Genomic DNA, 6,764 nt, shown 5'->3' on the forward strand with positions numbered 1-6,764 from the left:
AAACAAACAACAAACAAACAAACAAAACCCAGTCTCTGGATTTTCAGGGAGACTGATTTGAGTAGTAAAACTCTGGTCTCTCGTTTAGCTGGCTCTGCATGAATTAAACTCTTTCTCTATTGCAATTCCTCTGTCTTGATAAATCGGCTCTGTCTGGGCAGCAGGCAAAGAGAAGTTTAAGCAGTTACAGTCCCAACAGGGCTCATTTTATAGCTTCTTTAATCTTAACACAAAATGGGGGTATTTTCTTTTAAACGGAACAGTATGTGCTCATTGAAGACAATTCAGAAAGTCCACACATACAACTACTATTAAAAAATTAACCTGATTCAACATTTAGGATATTCCATTAGTTTTTGTTCAATGTCTTATACACACTCTTTTTTAAAATTGAGATTGCATTTTTATAATCTTTTGGTATCCTTTCTACCTTTTCTTCACTCAATATCATATTGTAAACATTTTCTCATGTCAGTATACACCCTTAAAGTATGACTTTAATATCACTAACTGAAGGTATCATGATTTATTTATTTATTTATAATTTTGAGACAGGTTCTCACTGTGTCACCCAGGCTGGAGCGCAGTGGCGAGATCACAGCTCATTGCAGCCTCAATCTCCTGGGTTTAAGTGAGCCTCCCAGGTAGCTAGGACTAGAGGGACATGCCACCATGCCAGCTAATTTTTATGTATTTTTTGTAGAGACAGGGTTTTGCCATGTTGCCCAGGATGGTCTCGAACTCTTGGACTCAGCTGATTCTCCTGCCTTGGCCTCCCACAGTGCTGGGATTACAGGCGTGAGCCACTGTGCCCAGCTTTCATTATTTATTTTTAGTAATCCCCTAGCCTTGGACATACCATTTGCTTCTGATTTTTCCCCGCTATTTTTAAAAACAAAGCACTGTCATGAATTTACATGGATGCAAATTTTGTGCACATCTCTAATTATTCCCCTAGGACATATTTCTAAAAGTGGAATTGCTAGACCAAAGGGTATAAACATTCTTCAAGATTTAAATGTGCATTAACAAACTGTCATCCAAAATAACCATGCCAATTACATTAATACCAACATCAACAGTATATAAATTTTTTAACAGCATATATGTTTCTTTTTCTACAACATCTTCAGTTTCTTAAATTCCCAAATTTGATAGGTGATAAAAGATACCTTGTTTTAATTTGCATTTATCTGATTCCTAATGAGGTTGGACATTCTTTTAGGTTAACAGTTACTTGTATTTTTCGATGGATTGTTTTTTCAAACTCTATGTTCATTTCTTTTATTGAATTGCAAGAAACATTTGTAAATATGGCAATTTGTTATATGTTATATGTTACAATTATTTTTCCCCAGAAACTGGAGTATTTTATAAAAGACATGAAAGGATGCTGCTTGGAGTTTTCTTAAAAACACTTCCTTATTGGTAAAGATCATCCTGTGCTGATCATTAAGATTTAGAGCTTGAAAAAATCATGCAGATACTGCAGACCGCCCCCTTGTTTTTCCAGGTGAGGAAATAAACTCAGGACTAGTCCAAGGTTGCGTACTTAGTAACAAAGGCAGCAGCAGAGCCTGGATTGCCCCAGGTCCAAATTGGCGCTATATCTAGCTCTCCCCTGCCCCACCCAACATACACACACACCAGCTCATTGTCAACAGTCCATCTGTGTGTGAAGTTCACACACCCATTCATGGGGCCGTTAAGACTTTTGGAACATTTATTAATGGCTTTTATGTCACCAGAAGCAACCACACTATCAACTGGGTTGTCAGTAATTAAAATCCTTAAAAGATGGATTTTTTTATTTATCAAAGGATGGATCTATTTATCAAAGAATGGATTTTTATTTATTAAAGCACCATCTAGCCAATACCAAACCCATAACCAAAACAACACAAAAACACAGGAATGAGTTGTTTTCAGAAATACTGTCTCTGTTGTCACTTTCTTCTGTGAAACAGAGTGACTCCTAGCTATCATCATTATCAATAAACACATCTATTGATGAAGGACGCCATGCTTCACCATTATGTGTAAAAATAATTGATGTCAGAGGGGGAAATTCAGGCATGTCCTTTCATCAGAACAAATAAGAGAAAGGAGCCAATCCATTCAACAGCACAGTGCTCTCAGCCAAGTCCTCCAGAAGGGGGATGAGACAAGATCTGGGGCTCGAGCCCCTCCCCAATGCGTGAGTGTTGCTATGGAACCCCACTTTATGTCTCCTTGCCTCTGTCTCTGAGATGATGCTAGAGCCTAGCATATTTCTTCCCTCTGGCTCTCCTCTTGCCTTCCTGCAGTTCTTCTTCTGTCTCCTTCGGTGGATCTCTTCTCAAGCTGCCCTTTGCACGTTGGAGTTCCACCGGCCTCCATTCTTTTTTTTTTTTTTTGAGACAAGATCTCACTCTATCACCAGGCTGGAGTGCAGTGGCGCCATCTCTGCTCACTGCAGCCTCCGCCTCCCGGGTTCAAGTGATTCTCTTGCCTCAGCCTCCCGAGTAGCTGGGACTACAGGCACCGGCCACCACGCCTGACAAATGTTTTTGTATTTTCAGTAGAGACAGGGTTTTGCCACGTTGGCCAGTCTGCAGGCTCCATTCTTGACCCTTTTCGCTTCCTACTCTACAGATTCTCCTTGGGTGGTCTTGCTCAATCCTACCGTTTCAACCATCCCCACTTGCTGATGAAATTCAAATGCACAGCTTTAGCTCACACATCTCCCCAGCATGTCAGACCCATATAACCAACAGCCCTGGGTCTCTCCAACTGTGTCTCATGGTGGCACAGCAGCCTCAGTGGGCCAAAACAGCAATCCAACCTTCCCCACTGGTCCACACTTCCTCCAATACGCCTAATAGCCTTCCAACACAAAAAGCTGGACACTTTACCATAACCTTGTATGTCCCCTGCACCAGTGCCTAGAATCAGCCATTTCTCCAAGGAGCCCTGGTTCCTTTCAGTAAATAATTATATTTAGAAGCCAAGATCTGGGTGTAAAATGTGCTCATTGCTAGAAGGCTGTCACTGCTCCCAGGCCCTCTCAGGGGTAGGGCTAAGGAATATATGTACATAGATACATTTATGTATAGTCATACATACACACACCTACAGCTGTATTTTGGTATCTTTGTATATCTTTATAAAATATACACATATAATCATGAATTGACCCCAATATCTCCAATTTTGACCCACCGCCAGTGAATTCATTTGAGTCTTCCCCCTCTCCACATTTGTAACTCCCTTCTCTAAGAAACCTGGCTTCCATGGCCCTCTATGCATTTACTCATTTGATCAACCCACCTATGAACGGTTGCCTATGTCTGGCACAGCTCCTCCCCTGCCCTGCACAGATGCCCTCCTCACTTTGCTGGACTCTTTTACTTCCTGTTGGAACTGTGCTGCCCCTGCCCCCCACCCTGAGACACAGACCTCACGCAGCAGGAGCGCCAACACCCAGCACCAGTTCCCTGTACCCGACACGCAGATATCCTGCTCTGCCAAGCCCTGACATCCCCTGCCATGTCACCACTGCCACTGCCCTCACCCTGGCATGGCTGCCCCCATGGGGATGATCCTTGCCTATTCAGGCTCCAGCACTTCACGCAAGCCACCACAAGCCAGGCTGACCATGGTGGAAAGTAGGACTTAATACCCACCACCTTCCTGCAAAACTCAAAGAATTGTAGGCAGTATCGCATCTGAATCCTGAAGAGACTTTTGAGAAGAGGGGTTTTGACATTGATCAAAGTACAGTGCAGAGATCACTGCCTACTCTGCTTGTGCCTACAGCTGCTTGGCCTGGGAGCTGCACTTTCAGTCAAACTGACCATGAGAAGCAAGTCCTCCATCAAGCAGATTAACCCCACTGGGCCTTAACTGCTTGACATACTGGCATTTTAATGTAGTTCTGAAAGGCTGGGGTATAAGAAATATAGAGATTGAAAGCACTTTGCCAGTATGAATCTCATGGAAATGCCAAACTGAGATAATGAATCAACAAGCAGGGAAAACAAGCATGGTGGTTTCCATAGATGGGTAAGGATGTGGGCTTTGCAGAGCCTGTGTCCTGGCAGGTCCACTTGAGATTGCTGGCTGCATTTACCTCTCAATGAAAGTGAGAGCAGCAGATGGGTGGCGGAGCTGATAGAAAAAACAAGGAGACTCAGAGTCAGCAGAGAGTTCTAAATGCCATACATTTATGCTGCTCAAGTGTTCTCTAGAGACCTCAGAAACAAACAACCCCTTCCACATTCCCATTCAGTTGAGCACAGTCCTCCCAGGGCCCCAGATTCCCAGCCTAGCACATCACTCTTAGAAGAAAGAAAGGGGGCTGGGGAGAAAGGCAGGGAGATAAAAGGAAAGATAAAAAAGCCAGCAGAACTCAGGTTGGAGGAGTGGGCCATCTGAAACTGCCTGTTGTTCCCAGGCAACTTAAAGACAGCCTGACCCTAGGCTGGACTTTCTAGGTGTGCAGATCCAGAGAAAAGGGCAAACTCTTCCCTGTGTGCGTGTGCAGTCAGCTGGACAAACAGAAACCCATTTGTGAGATGGAATTTCCATGGCAGGCAAGGGCTCTGATGGGAATGTGCAGGGCAGGAACATCTGTCCTGGTATTAAATGCATCATTCCCGTCTTCCCCGCACTGGGGCCATCTGTATGCAGAAGCAGAGACTTCTTGTTCCCTTTCCAAACATACCACTGGATCAATTTAGAGCCTTGGTCTAAAAGCGGGGAAGGTGATTTTGTCCCCTAAGGGATGTTTGTCATGCCTGGAGATATTTTTGGTTGTCACAACGGAGAGGAGTGTGCTACTGGCATCTAGTTGGTAGAGGCCAGAGATGCTGCTAAACATCCTACAATATACGGGACAGCCCACATGGTAAATAATTACCCAGCTCAAAATGTCAATGGTGCCGAGGCCGTGGCACTCTGCTAGAGGCCAGCTTGTTACCACCCTTTTACTGCTGCACCCATAGCAATCTAACAACACACTATACATTCTCTCACCAAATTACTCCTAAGTATCCTCGCTGGGAAGTGTTGCTAAGATGCTCATACCAAAGATCAAGACTGAGCAGGAGATTCCTTTTAATAAACACCTTGTCATCAAAGGACTGCACATGACTTCGAAAGCAACAGAAGCTAATACTGATGCCAGGGCCCAATAAGGAAAAACAAAGAAACATCAATACAGCTTGCCCCTGTGATGCCCAAGAGCCGATAGCCAAGTGATTTCTCCAGAGGAATCAAATTCAGTAACAACCCTTTCAAACCTCAACTTCTTTATCATTTATAAGCTTTCATTAAGCAACCGTGAAAACCTCCAAGTCCACCATTCAAACCGTGAATTGATCCTAAGATTCTTTCCCCTGCAGTGAGTTAAAAAAGAAAACGCTACTGCAGAAGTTTCAACCCTGAAGTTGAAAAACAATGTCTGGGAACAGTTAACTCAGCAAAGAAGTAAATTTTCCAAAACAAAGGCAGGAGGAAAGAGAAGTTTTGCCAACACACACCAACGGCAAACATCCAACACACCGGAAAAAAAAAAAAAAAAAAAGGAAAGAAAGAAAGAAAAACCAGCACAGAAAAGAGTTACCCAAGAAATAGCTTTTGAAAGAGAGAAAATCTTACTCTGGTTGTCAAGGACAGCTAAGCAATGAAAAACTGGGAAGCAGACTCGCTGGTGTCATTTGCTCAGGAAGGGTCAGAGGTGGCCACAGGTTGGCTCCCTCTTCGCATCTGGGGCATCAATGCCCAGCCAGCCTGCAGGGTCTCCGGTCCCAACATCTCGAAGGATGGCTGCAGCCTCTCATCTCTGAAGGAATTAGAGCTGCTCTCCCACTGCTGAAAATATTTGAGATGTGCCAAGCAGATGGTCCCACGCTTATCAGCAGAAGCTTCCAATGGCATCATTCAGTGACACACTCGAGTGAAAATCTTCACGCCAATCCAGAGCGGGGTGTGAGCTGGTGACAATGCAAGGCGGTGGACCACCTTGAACCACTAAGGTCAGGCAGGGCTAAAGAGAAAGATGACCTGGAGAAATGCCACATGGAAGGGCAAAACCGCATGTGTAGTGGAAAGATAGAACCAGCTCAAGTTCCCTGCTCAGCGTCTAATAAGTCATGTGACCTCTGCCAAGCTCTCTAAGACTTGGTTTTCCCACCTGTAAAATGGAGCTAATAATATTAACTCAAAACATTGTAATGATGAGATGAATCTATGTATAGACGCAGAGAGACATGCGAGAGACACGCGGCTAGATAGTTAAGGATTTGTTCCCTTCTCGCAACTCAGTTTCAGAGAGTATCCTGCTCATATGTAGTATGTAAGTATCCTGCTTATATGTAGTATATAGGACTCATAGGGTGCAATGAAAAGCAAGCAAACCAAGGAGTGTGTTCAGGGGTGGAGGCAGGGGTCTGCACCATTGGCTATGCCCAGACTGCTTCCCAGCCTGGTCCGGGGACTCCTCCTGGGAGCAGCTGTTTCTGTTAGATGCAGACTCTCACCCGTGCAGTCGGGAACATGAGAGCTTCCCCGATCCCTTTTCTGCATTTTTTTTGTTTGTTTGTTTGGTTAGGTTTTTGGTTTTTCTATCTTTTAAAAACCAAAAATGGTCCATATGTTACCCATTTTTCAAAGAACCCAATGTGAAGCCCCAAAGGCTGAGAATTTTAGATCTCTTGGACCTCAGGTAGCCAAGCTTGAGATCCCAAGCCTGAAGACCCACCCCTCATTCATGGTAGCATTTT

The 6,764-nt window shown here is 44.1% G+C and overlaps 1 protein-coding gene across 1 annotated transcript in view; it reads right to left on the minus strand.

The window, feature by feature from the left end:
- Positions 1 to 5,852, minus strand: part of MAS1 (MAS1 proto-oncogene, G protein-coupled receptor) — a 22,392-nt gene extending 16,540 nt beyond the window's left edge. Inside the window, exon 1 of the mRNA XM_011975918.1 lies at positions 5,691 to 5,852. The gene's annotated coding sequence lies outside the window, so the exon portion shown is untranslated. The remainder of the gene's footprint in view (positions 1 to 5,690) is intronic.
- Between the last annotated feature and the right edge of the window lie 912 nt (positions 5,853 to 6,764).

The sequence above is a fragment of the Mandrillus leucophaeus genome, unplaced genomic scaffold (assembly GCF_000951045.1).
Source record: "Mandrillus leucophaeus isolate KB7577 unplaced genomic scaffold, Mleu.le_1.0 Scaffold160, whole genome shotgun sequence".
Classification (NCBI taxonomy): domain Eukaryota; kingdom Metazoa; phylum Chordata; class Mammalia; order Primates; family Cercopithecidae; genus Mandrillus; species Mandrillus leucophaeus.